The sequence below is a fragment of the Eriocheir sinensis genome, chromosome 45, assembly GCF_024679095.1.
Source record: "Eriocheir sinensis breed Jianghai 21 chromosome 45, ASM2467909v1, whole genome shotgun sequence".
Classification (NCBI taxonomy): domain Eukaryota; kingdom Metazoa; phylum Arthropoda; class Malacostraca; order Decapoda; family Varunidae; genus Eriocheir; species Eriocheir sinensis.
In genome coordinates, this window is record NC_066553.1 from 6,471,391 (window position 1) to 6,484,889 (window position 13,499).

Below are 13,499 nucleotides of genomic sequence, written 5' to 3' on the forward strand. Positions count from 1 at the left end.
CCAGCAGCACCAACAACACTGATAACAGCAAACAGAACAACAGCAGGAACAAAAAAAATCAACACCACCACCACAAAAAACAACAAATACAGTAACAACAACAATACTTACAACAGCCTGATCAACTTCAATGACATACAAAGCAGGACTCCATCACCATCAAAACCCCCATCACTAAAAACAACATTACCATCACTACCCCAAGGAACTACATTTTTTTTAGCCCAGCCACCAATAAAACAACAACAATCACCTCGCCACAGATGTACAGAGAGAGAGAGAGAAATTGTTTCAGGAAAATAATTGTAGGAGTGCTTGTTGTAGGAGGAAGAGGCGGTGGGAGAGGAGGAGGAGGATTAGGAGAAGGAGGAGGAGGAGGAGGAGGAGGAGGAGGAGGATTACAGGGAAGACGAAAAATAGCAACAGCGTGGGAGGCTTCCAGAGTTTGTTTAGTCGATTAGTCTTTGTTTGTTTTGTTACCGAAATAAAACAAAAATTGTCGAGTGTGTGCTGCGGCTTTTCGGCGACTCATTATACACGTGTGGGCGGCGGAACGTTGAGTTTGTGGTGTCCGGCGGTTTAATTGGGTCTGCAAGTTTTATTATTTCATTGCGGTTCCTTGATTGGGAGGATGTTCCTTGATAATATTGTGAAAAAGTTACCTTTGAGTAATTTTTTTTTACAATAAAGGAGGCAGCTCAAGGGCACAAAAAAAGGAAACAATAATAAAAAAAGCCCGCTACTCGCTGCTCCTAAAAGATTCAAAAGAGGTGGCCGAAAGAGAAGTCAATTTCGGGAGGAGAGGTGTCCTGATACCCTCCTCTTGAAAGAGTTCAAGTCGTAGGCAGGAGGAAATACAGATGAAGGAAGATTGTTTTACTTAAAAAGAATACACAAAGAAGCAATCACATAAGCAAAACAACACGATAATAGAAAGAATAATGGACGGTTGGGGCCTCTCGTTTGTCTCATTTCCTTTATTTAGACGTCCATTCAGCAGCACCGTACCCTAATGAAAGGTCCAAAGAATAACAGGGCACAGAACATAATCCGTGGACCAAACGATAACCTTTCTCCTATAATTCTACTTGTTTCTTCGGACTCTCTCCCTGTCACAATCCCTCCGATTCAGAAGCATTCCATTAACGTGTATAGCATTGTTTCATCTTGTACCCAGACGTCTTGATCGGGTTCTGACAGTCTATTTAAAATTTTATCTCTACTCTTCGCAAGGGTCCGGTGTATTCACTTACTGTGAGGGACCAACAGCTGTAATTGGCTATTGTAAAGGTTTGTCGGGCTCTGGGGATGTTTTGAGAAGTCTTTTCCGGAGGGCACGAAAAGGTGGAAAATAGAATAACGTTCATTAGAAATCCAAGTGATAAAAAAATGATAAGTCTTGAGTTTTGTCTCAATTTAGGGATGAAATGTCTTAAAAGTAGTGGTAAATAGTATAGAAATAGCAAAAAATGAAGTACAAGTGTTGATAGTTTAATAAAGCAATGCAAGATGAATAAATAATTGATCTAAAAGTGTCTTAATGTTACGAGAGAGAGAGATGGTATCACTATTATGTAACCTAAAAATATATACAACCACTGAATATTTCTTTGGCTGTTTGTATATTATGAATTGCAAGTGACTGGCTGATTAGCGTAGAAAGTTAGCAACAGTGTGATGAAAGATTGCTATGTGGCCAAGCACGATGGAGGCAAAGTTTGTAAAGAGGAATATTCAATTTTTGCGAGCTATATCATCTCGAGTCTCTCTCTCTCTCTCTCTCTCTCTCTCTCTCTCTCTCTCTCTCTCTCTCTCTCTCTCTCTCTCTCTCTCTCTCTCTCTAGCTGCTCCCTCCCCCCATCTCATCTCCTAACTCTTTCAACACGAGGGTTAACATGTTTGCCGAGTCGGAATGTATGCGCTTAGAGGGTCGAGCGAATACGTCAGGGTTAAAAGAGATTAATGAATGGACGTTATCGCTAAAGAGCCAGGAACAAAAAATGAGCAAAGAGCGAGGGTTGTGCCGATGTAATTGCATTCAAACACCATACGAAAGATGTGAAGGAGAGGATGGTACTGATTATTTTTTTCTTCTTGCTCAACAAAATTTTTATTACGTATATATGAGGGTCTCCTTGTCAACTTGTTTAAAACGTATTAGTATTTTTCCCTCCTTGAATTTCCAACAAGTTCAGTCAAACTACGAACGTAAACTGTCGCATGTCTGTCTTTTTCCGTCTATCTTCACACTATTCCATTCTACTCCCTTAGTCGATAATTTAGTTTTTTAGATTTCGAATGTGTTCAGTCTGTCTACTAATATGATCTATCGTAGAACCTCTTTTATCTTGATATTCTCTCCATTCATGTCTCGCTTCTACACCTCTTCTGTAGTCCCTCCACCTCATCGCCTCACCTTCCTTTATTCCACGACTTCAACCTTCACCACCACCACCTTCACCTTCGACTGACCTCATCTATGATCCTCCGTTGAGTACCATCAAGGCTCTCCCATCAGACTAAGGCAGCAAGCACACGCTCAACATTCGTCTCTGTCCCGCCTGAACGCCGGCCCACTTAGGTGTTTTAAATCACGTCACCGGCGCCCAAATGACTCCGATCCATCACTCTGAGGAGGCGCGGACGGTGCAAACACGAAGGACAAACGAGGGGAGACGAGCGTGACCATCTAAAAAAAATGATGGAAAACAAAAAAAAATCTCAGAACTAACCATCTTCAGCGATTTGAATATTTGAAGCAGAGTTGCCCGACGTTATTCAGTAAGCGGCGTCCATAATGCCACTTTTATTCACAAGCAGTACAGTACAGCTGTGGAAAAAAAGACTTTGTGCTTAGAAGACGGGCTGATAGGAGAGAAGGTTGACGTGTGTTGGCGAAGGAGTGGAGGGAAATGGTAAAGGCAGAAGGTCAGATAAAGGAGGAGGACGCGGCAAACTGCAAACTATAAATCTCGCGTAGAATCAAAACACATTATCACTAACATGTTTCAGTCGTTTTTCCTCTTTCCTTGTTGTACGTTTTGCCTCAGTCATCCTTTAAAACTGAAAACACAAATCAGCGTGTCGTGACGAATCACCTTGAATTACGGTGCACAGCCGCCCACGTCCGTGTGTTTCCAGCCGACATGACACACGAGAGACAACGGCCCCGGTGATTGGTCCGACTTATCTACTCCACCGAATGGGAAAAAAATATGTCTGGCTGGTTTTTTTTTCTTAGCAGCGTAGCGTGGTGTATTAAGTTAGAGAGTTCAAGGATAATTAGTACCGTAACATGAGTCTTAGAGAGGCGGTTGGCCTGTGGTGATAACCAGGGGAGGCGTTGGTCGAGTGGTTAACGTGCTGGCGTGGTGAGCCCGAGGGCCTAGCCTGGACTAGGTTCGAGTCCCCACTAAAACTCGCTGATTTTTCAAGTCATCGACGAGTGGCAGAAGATTACCCACATGCTGTCCGGATCTTCAATCAACATTTTCTTCAGCAACTTCAGTCAAGAGGAGCACCGGGGGGCAGCATGGGCCAAACAAGAGTCATACACCACGGCAAACACTATAAATAAAATTAGCATGCGCCACTAACGGACTAGGACCGTCCAAAAGGCCCCACAAAAAGGCCTATCGGCGCTACAGGCAGCACACACAAAAAAAGGGCCCAGGCTCAAGTCCCTACACAAGCAGACGAAAAATATTTACCATCACCAAATGGCAGAGCATCATCCATATGCCGTCCAGATCATCAATCAATCCTTAGCTTCTGCGACTTTGGTCAAGAGGAACACTGGAAGGGGGGAGGGGAGGGGGGGCGGGAAATAGATGAAAAAAATCATATGTGCAACCACTTCAAATAAAATTCCCCCGAGCCACTAACAAGAGGAGACCATCCACTAGTCCTCACAGAAGACCCTACAGGAAGTATGGGCAACATATGAAAAAAAAAGACGAAAAGACTCTTCGAAAGCTACCCGTAACAATCTCTCTCTCTCTCTCTCTCTCTCTCTCTCTCTCTCTCTCTCTCTCTCTCTCTCTCTCTCTCTCTCTCTCTCTCTCTCTCTCTCTCTCTCTCTGCATTCACCTTTTCTTTAACCTAGTTTGTTTTGTTATGGTCTGTAATCAAGCTCGTACGTCCCAGGTTTTAAAGGGTTACTCGATTTTGGTGGAGCCAAGCAACCACCCCGGGAGGTGGGACACAACCTTCGACTGATAATCTGTACCCATCCACTGCTGGATAGACAAGATTACGAGAGCAGACAAGCCCATCCATCTCCACTCCTCCCGGGAATCGAGCCCGGGATCTCTTGGCTGCAAGCCAAACGTGCTAACTACTACACTACGGTGTGTGTGTGTGTGTGTGTGTGTGTGTGTGTGTGTGTGTGTGTGTGTGTTAGCCAGACATCTCAAACTGATATTTCTTTTCCACGAGTCTGGCGTCGTCCACAGCACAACTCTGCGTGCATATATCAGGCTGTTTGTCAGGCTGCGAGCATTTCTGCCATCACTCAGACTGATGGCAGTGGTTGGTGATAAAAGACAGAGAGGGGTAAAAAAGAAAAGGATTGAAATTGAAGAAAAGTGAGACGTGAAAATGCTACCAGGGAGAAAAAAATGTGGAGGGAGGAGTGCCTGGAATACCCATATACTCTCCTAGTACAGTTCCGTTTGTTCACACACACACCGTCCGTATGCTCGTCATAAATTACGTACCTTCCTCTTGATGTATCTTGCTTTCCTTCCCGTGCTCCATCCTGCCCTCCATCTCTTTACATCCCCCCTCCCCCCTTGCGTCTGCCTAACAGCTCGAGTCTGCCTTTCTCCATAGCCTCAGGCCGTCACCCTCCTCCTCTATCTGACCTTCTGCCTTTACCATTTCCCTCTACTCCTTCGCTAACACACGCCAACCTTCTCTCCTCCCAGGCCGTCTTCTCCGCTGTCTTTTTTTCATAACTGTACTGTTTGTGATTAAAAGTGGCAGTATGGACGCCGCTTACTGAATAACGTCGGGCAACTCTACTACAGGTCTTCAAATCCCTGAACATGGTTAGTATCGCCGATCAGTCAGGATTTTATGGGCTTCAACCTTCCTCGATAATTAGAAGTAACGTTTTAAAAATCCAAGCAAGTCAATGCACTACATACACCGGTAGAATTCACTCTCAACATTCATCTACCTGTGGCACAACCTTCATGCAGCTGCAGGTAATGCCATAAAGATCAACTGTACATTTCACATTTTTTTCACATTTTTTTACATTTTTTTCACATTTTTCTTCACATTTTTTTTTCACATTTTTTTCACATTTTTTACGCATTTTTTTCACATTTTTTCACATTTTTTTACACATTTTTTTCACATTTTTTTCACATTTTTTTACACATTTCTTTCACATTTTTTCACATTTTTTCACATTTTTTTCAATTTTTTTTCACATTTTTTTCATGATCAATGTGAAAAAAAGGTACAGTAGATCTTTATGGCATTAACTGTACATTTTTTTCACATTTTTTTCACGATCAATGTGGAAAAAAATGTACAGTAGATCTTTATGGCATTAACTGTACATTTTTTTCATATTTTTTTCACATTTTTTTCATGATCAATGTGAAAAAAAAAGTACAGTTAATGCCATAGAGATCAACTGTACATTTTTTTCACATTGATCGTTACTTTTTTTGCGCCATGAGTGAAGTGGACTGTCCTGCAAGAATGAACACCTAGTACTTTCATATATCTCACAGGTCACTGGAGAAGCTGACCTATTGATTAAATGACTATAACGGGCAGCTTCGTTATAATCAAACCGGCTGTTGCTTCTATATATATTCTTCAATTTTCCTTGTTTCCTTCTCCTCCTTCTTCTCCTCCACCTCTTCCTTTATCTCCTCTCTCGGCGGATTCATCTCTCGCTCCCCTTCTCCGGCCAGGTGGTTTAAGGTACCCAGGTAAGTCATGCTGTCATCCTTTGAAATTTGGATTGGAGGATATGTAAGTCTTGTGTCCTCGCTCCAATTCTTACGTTTGGACCAATTTGTCATGCTCTTAAGTGAAGTTTCCATTTCAAAGCCACTCTACATTTTTCCTCCATGTGCCGTCACACAAAAGGAGCCTAGATACTGACGTTTGTTGATGAGCATCGTTAGTCACTCAAGGATCAGACCGCCAGTAAACAGACTCCTTCGTTATCTTAAATATTTTCCTGCCACGTGCCTCATATCGATATCAAACTAAAGTACACACACACACACACACACACACACACACACACACACACACACAAAAGACAGACAGTGAAGCCAGAGACAGTGAGACAGACAGAGACAAAGACTTAAAAAAAACAAGAAAAGTCTGGATCGAGGGAAAGGGAAAGAAATACGGTAAATCCAATCAAGAGAGCACGCCCGCATCTTCTCCCCTAACTGGATATCCACTACGGCTGTTTAGCGTGTTGAGAGTTGCTCCGTGTTTCGCGTTACGGCAGAGTTTTCGGTCATGGAGTTTGTTTGGTCGGTAGTCTTTTTTATTTACCAAGTACTTTCCTCCCGAAATTGACCTCTCTTTCGGCCACCTCTTTAGATTCTTTTTGGGAGCAGCGAGTAGCGGGCTTTTTTATTTATTTATTATTGTTTACTTTTTTTGTGCCCTTGAGCTGTATCCTTTGTTGTAAAAAAAAAAATATAACGTATCAGTGTTTTATCTGGGGTATATTTTCGTCTTTCTTCACCTTTTCTCTAATACCATCTTTCCGTCTTTCTCCTCTCCCTTTACCCATTTCATCTTTTCCCGATGCCCTCCTCCTCCTCCTCCTCCTCCTCCTCCTCTTCCCACTTCGTACTCCTTCTCCTCGTCCTCCGCCACCTCCTTTTCTCTCACTTCGTCCTAGCCCTCCTCCTCCTCTTCCTTCTTCACCTCCTCCTCATCGCCCTCCTCCTCCTCCTCCTCCTCCTCCTCCTCCTCTTTCTTCTTCACCTCCTCCTCATCGCCCACCTCCTCCTCCTCCTCCTCCTCCTCCTCTTTCTTCTTCACCTCCTCCTCATCGCCCTCCTCCTCCTCCTCCTCCTCCTCCTCCTCCTCCTCTTCCTCCTTGCTCCTCCTCCTCCTCCTCCTCCTCCTCCTCCTCCTCCTCTTTCTTCTTCACCTCCTCCTCATCGCCCTCCTCCTCCTCCTCCTCCTCCTCACCTAGTTCTTCCGCCCTTTGTCACTTATTAATGCAAGGGGACACGATCATTTATGCAGCATTTTCATCATTCAGGCACCTTGAAGGACGGGGGATATATATAAACCATCCATCAGGGGTGACATGTATAATAAACGATCATGTTTCTGTGTTAGATATGCATATATTTTCTGCCTTTGTTTTATTTATTTATCAATGTATTGATTTACTTGTGTCTTTATTTTTTCTACTAAAACAATGGATACTCTTCTGTCATATAAATAAACTTTTCTATTAAGATATTTAGTTTTCAGTTCATTTTTATTATATTCCACTGTCGACCAAATTTCCATCGAGATGATTTTTTCTTCATTTTATTGTTTCTTTATATTTCAGTCTGCAACACAGCATCAAGAAGTCCATCAATAGACACTTCACTATAAACAATATAAAAACAAAACAAGAACAACTACTTTCACATGAGTGTAGATTCTGTATGGAACTTATATTACGTCCTTCACTAGCACATTCAGCTAATCTTTACGTCTTTAATTTACTATTGGCGTGCCTAGCCATTATTGAGAGGTAAATATAAGGTGTTAGCGGCGAGGATTCTGAGTTGGTTCATTTTATTGAATTTTATTATTTTGATAAGCGTATTTCTTTTCGCATTCAGTCGTTTTATTTTCAACACTGCCTATAGTTTCGTCATTATCTGCTTAAACAGATTACAGATTCAGATACTGAATCGAAATTCGATTACTCAATTTATAATTTTAATATGGCAGAAAACAAAAACAGGAGGCTCGCGGTAGTCTTGTGGCTTGTCGTGGTGCGGTGTTTGTGGCTCTGGTGAGGTGTTTGTGGTGATATAGTGGTTTTGGTGGTGCCGTGATGGCGAGTAACGCTGCGGTGGAGGTGTGCAACATTTTACACATGCCGGAATTAAGTCCACTCTCATTCGCCCCTAGCCCACTTCACTGACCCTATAAGCCGTTCACCTCCAAGAGCTGTCATAAACCGTGTCCTAGGCCCTTCACACACACACACACACACACACACACACACACACACACACACACACAAATACATTTATACATTTTATTATATAGTAATGCGACAATAATTCCGTGTAATGACTGAAAACAAAATTCAATTCAGTGTTGACTCTCTCTCTCTCATACATATTTGATAACCTATACCGTACCTCAATTCTACACGTTAATAGTAATTGATATCAGGTTCTACTAAGTAAATACCGGACAGTAACGTGGTCTTTAATATAGTCTGCGTGAACCATTACATTGCAATAGCAGTTATATAAATCTAATGTATTAATGGAATTCAAATCAGCTACTCATGTTAATTCCGCACTAGACATTATCTTCCTTTGGCTAGAAATGATATTTGATAGGTTCATAATGTGTTTCCAACTTTATCGTATGAATTAATATTTGGTTTGCTTCTACAAATTGTATGAAAACGAAGGTTAGTGATGAGCTAACAAATCTAATTACATAGAAAACGTATAACTTACAGAGAGGAGGTTAGATTATGGAGGGAGTTTGTAACACGATACATACAATGAAGAAAAGTTGTGAAGAGCACCCGGCAAAGAAATGTTATCTGGAGTAACAACCCGTCGGTAAACCGTTTACCCGCCAGTTATATCATGATTGACTCAACTCATATGCTATCGTATGGCCTCATATCTGAGTGGACGTCGTAAATGCACGCACAAAAAAAAAGAAAAAAAAAAGAGAGAGGAAATGGGGTAAGAAAGGGAAGACATTGTGAGATCGTTGGAATACCGTGTTGCATAAAACTTGCTGTCTCCATAATTATTACCATGATAGCCATTTCCATTGCTCTTTTCGCTTTCATCGCATGTATGCCTTCGCTCTTCGTTCTGTTCCCTTTTGACCATATGGTTTGCCTTCCTTTCGATTTTTTTAAATGTTTATGAGTTATTTTCCACATTCATATAAATGGCCAACCACTTGGCAGAGTGTCGACCAACTAAATTTTCTCGCTGGATGTGGAGTCCTCTTTTTTTCTTTTCTTTTTTTTTTACAGCAGAGGAAACAGCTCAAGGGCAGAAAAAAAAGGAAACTAATGAAAAAATGCCCACTACTTACTGTTTCTATAAAAGAGTTAAGAAGAGTGGCCGAAAGAGAGGGCAATTTCGGGAGGAGAGGTGTCCTGATACCCTGTTCTTGAGAGAGTTCAAGTCGTAGGCAGGAGGAAATACAGTTGAAGGAAGATTGTTCCAGAGTTTACCAGCGTGAGGGATGAAAGAGTGAAGATGCTGGTTATCTCGTGCGTAAGGGATTTGGACAGTAAAGGGATGAGCTTGAGTAGAAAGTCGTGTGTGGCGAGGCCGCGGGAGGGGGGGTGGCATGCAGTTAGCAAGTTCAGAAGAGCAGTCAGCGTGAAAATATCGATGGAAGATAGAGAGGCAACATGGCGGTGGAATTTAAGAAGTAGAATTCTATCAGTAAGAGGAGGAGAGCTGATGAGACGAAGAGCCTTAGACTCCACTCTGTCCAAGAGAGCTCTGTGAGTGGAACCCCCCCCACTCGTGAGATGCATACTCCAAACGAGGGCGGACAAGGACCCTGTATATGGTTAGCAACTATGCAAGGGAGAGGAACTGGCAGAGATGATAAAGAACGCCGAACCTCGAGGAAGCTGAGAGAGGAGATGTGAAGTTTCCAGTTAAGATTTTGAGTTAGGGATAGACCGATGATGTTTAATGTTGAAGAAGGTGACAGGTCAGTGTTGTTGAAGAATAGGGGATAGGTGTTTAGAAGATTGTGTCGAGTTGATAGGTGGAGAAATTGAATTTTTGAGGCATTGACGGCGATCGTTTCCAGACCTCTTTAGACCAAAAGCGACCCTTTCACATTAATACTCAAGACCTCGCGAACGGTAGAGTCGTGGGTTGTCGTTGCGTTAGACTGTGAAATAACGTTTAAATGTTCTATCGCGAGGAGGAGTTGGTGAGCGTGGTGTGAGGCAGCCCTGTGAGGCGTGGTACAGAGGCCGAGGGGAGCAGGAAACAGCACGACACAACGGTGCGCAGCATAGCAAGACACATCTGGAGCGTTGGCTGGGCCGCTGATGGAAAATCCACCACGCCCTCTAGTGGGACTCTTGGGACGAGTATAAAGTACAAGACACACCTTACTGTTACTGCTGCTGCTGGTCCCTCCTACTCGGTGAATAAGAGGAGAGAGATAATTACTTTCTTGTGCGTGAAAAGATGCGTTCCCTGGGTCACCATTGTTTAAATCCAGAACCAAGCGTGTTTTTAATTGTGAACGCTTCCTCATATATTATATAATATTTTCACACCCTGCCTCATTTTCTCTGACAAAAGGAACAATAATGTTAATATAAAAGGAGATGTGGTTCTGTTTCTTTACTATATTATATCCAGTTGGGTTACGGCTCTGAACAAAATACAATAAATTCAGTTGTGAGGAAAACAAGACAGAATGAGATCCCATAAAGGAGTTTCCAAGAGTTTTACAGCAGCCACGGCTCTTCAGAATACTGCACCTATTTTCTAGCATCACTTAATCTGCCACGTGGAGAGAGGGGAGGGAGAAGGAAGAGGAACAGGAGGATTAATAGGAGGAGGACGGAAGGAGGATGAAGAGAAGGAAGAAGAGGAGGAGCAGGAGAAGGGGAAAAAAGACGGTAAAGAATACATGTTGTGTTTTGCAGCCCCGGAGTGTAGCTACGTGGTGTTAGAATGCGGCAGGTATGCAGAATCTTAGCAGCAGAAAATACTCCTGGCTGATCCCTTATTATGGTGGAGATATAATTTATTAGACAGGCAATCATCTATTTATATCCCTTAGGATGTAGTTAGTTTAAAGTTGCACCATAATTATAAATTCCATTATTACAGTACCAGTAACTCTGATTTTTATTACACACACACACACACACACACACACACACACACACACACACTGAATGAGATCCACAGCTCATTCGGGGAGAGTACTGGTTGGCAGTCGTGAGTTCAGAGAGTAAAATTTAATAATCATGGTAAATGACACACACACACACACACACACACACACACACACACACAGGCATAGACATGAAAATCTAACCTAAGAATGTTTATGGTCCCCAGCAAGATTCCTTCAGACGTAAACCAAACTGAGGTCAAGAGGACATCAAGGCGCTGGTTACTGGCGTGCAAGAGCTGAGGGAGAAATAGGGGTGATACAGGCTGAACAGTGATGCTTGTGGTGTTGACTGACTGAGAGGCGCTGCTGTGATGGAGGAAGTGTAATGGTGTCAGGAGTGGTGACAGCAATGATGTTGATTAAGTGAAGTATTAAGTTGTAGTGGCTGAAGAGTGTTGTGGATGTAGTGATGGTGGTAATGTGGATTGTGGTGATTAATGGTAGTGGAAGGGCATACGTCGGGGTGGTGACAGAGGAGGCTATTGTGACGGTGACAGTGGTGGTTGTTCTCCTTCTGGTGTGCAGTGGTAGTGGTTATGGTGAGGGCTTGTTGTGGTGGTGGTGGAGAGGGTGATGAGGATGGACATAGTGGTTGAGGCGAATGGTGACTTTAAGAGGACATCAAACGCCTTCCATGCATTGTAGATAAGTGGGAGACTCTTGCACTCTTTAGATACCTCCTCCTCCTCTCTCTTCCCTCACTTCCCTCAGAATTTTTTGCTGCAACATCCATTCCCCTTCATCAAAAGTTTACGTAGCTTGTTTAAGTATTGGAAAGCAGTAAAGGGCCACCCGTTTTCAGAACAGGATTGCGGTACAACTTGTATTACGTTGCTACAAAACTAAACGACCTAACGTACCCTAATATAACATAATGTAGCTTTAAAAAGGGTAACCTACCTAGCCAGTCAATCCAAACAAAATAACTATAATCAATACAAGAATACCAACATAACAGCATACCATTATGATTCTTAAGGTGCTGAACGTTTTCCTCCATAAGTAGTGCAGGAATTTACCCAGCCGAAACCATTCAATATTCTAAGCAAAAACAAAAAAAAAACTATTTGCGTTACGAACAGGAGAATGTTTCTGTTCCTCTTTTAGTAAGTGGACGGCCCGTAGGGTAAGATGCATTGTGGAAGAGGAGGAGGAGGACGAGGAGGGTGAGAAGAAGGAGGAGAAATGAGAGGACAAATAAAATGAAGCAACAGGTAAAAGAGTTAGAGAGAAAAGGAAAGGAGTAACAGGAGGAGGTAAAGAAGAGGAAGGAGAGAAGGATGGAGGGAAGAGAGGGACCGGGAAACAAGAGGAAGGAAAAAGGCGACGAAAAGAAAGCCGTGAGAGGATGACATTTGACATGATGAGGACATTTCATTAACAAATTAGTCAACTTGCTGACATTTGTGTTGTCTGCTTGTCGAAAAATGCTTCTAAAAATCTAGAGAAACAAAACACATTCAATACTCGACTCAGTGATAAAATTTGCAGCTTATAGCGCAAGTGAGGGTAGAAAGTGGAGTGAATAGGAGACGAGTGGGTGCCGAACAGTAGCGGAGTAAGTAAAGGAAAAAAATACGGTCGGAATCCCGTGGATAAGGGTTTTACGACACACACACACACACACACACACACACACACACACACACACACACACACACACACACACACACACACACACACACACACACACACACACACACACACACACACACACCAATACCAATAAAGTCGTGAATGAGTGGAAGAGGTTTGGCAGCATTTTTGTTTGTGCCAATACGACAGATACAATAAAAAAAAAAAAAGATATGATAATTCATGGTTAGTAAGATAAAGTGGCGTTAGATTTACATGAGCTGTCTTGCGTAGGCCTACTGGCCTCTTACAGACTCATTATGCTTTTATTTTCTTATGTAACCTGTGGCGAGGTAAATTCATACTGTCATACTGATAAAAGGTTAATTAAAAAGTCAAAGAGGAGTGAAGGGAGCCACCCATCAACATACGAGTATATCATCACAGGATTTGCTAAAACAGACCCGCATAGCAATATAGAGCTACACCGTTTTGCAGTACTCACCAGCAGTAGGACGGTGGTAGAGAAAGGCGTAGAAAAAAGGTGTTGAGAGTCTGCAACACAAAAGTAAAACTACGATTAGACATACAGAAGCAGTGAGACATATAAATATGTTTGTTAGATTACCAAAATCTGTCTCCAAATAAGCAAAGTAAAATGGTAAGTGTTTCAACACTCAGAAGTGTATATTTACGACGGTGACGATGCAAGATGCCAGGGCTCTGTGTTAGAAAACGCCCGTGTGTCATGTGCGGGGCAGGGAAACGTA

General features: G+C 42.5%; 1 long non-coding RNA gene across 1 annotated transcript in view; it reads right to left on the reverse strand.

Annotated features, from left to right (window-relative positions):
- The window catches only part of LOC126980681 (uncharacterized), a 211,668-nt gene that overhangs the window by 102,594 nt on the left and 95,575 nt on the right, over positions 1-13,499 (reverse strand). The window contains exon 4 of the long non-coding RNA XR_007733460.1: positions 13,235-13,284. This is a non-coding gene — a long non-coding RNA (uncharacterized LOC126980681). The remainder of the gene's footprint in view (positions 1-13,234; positions 13,285-13,499) is intronic.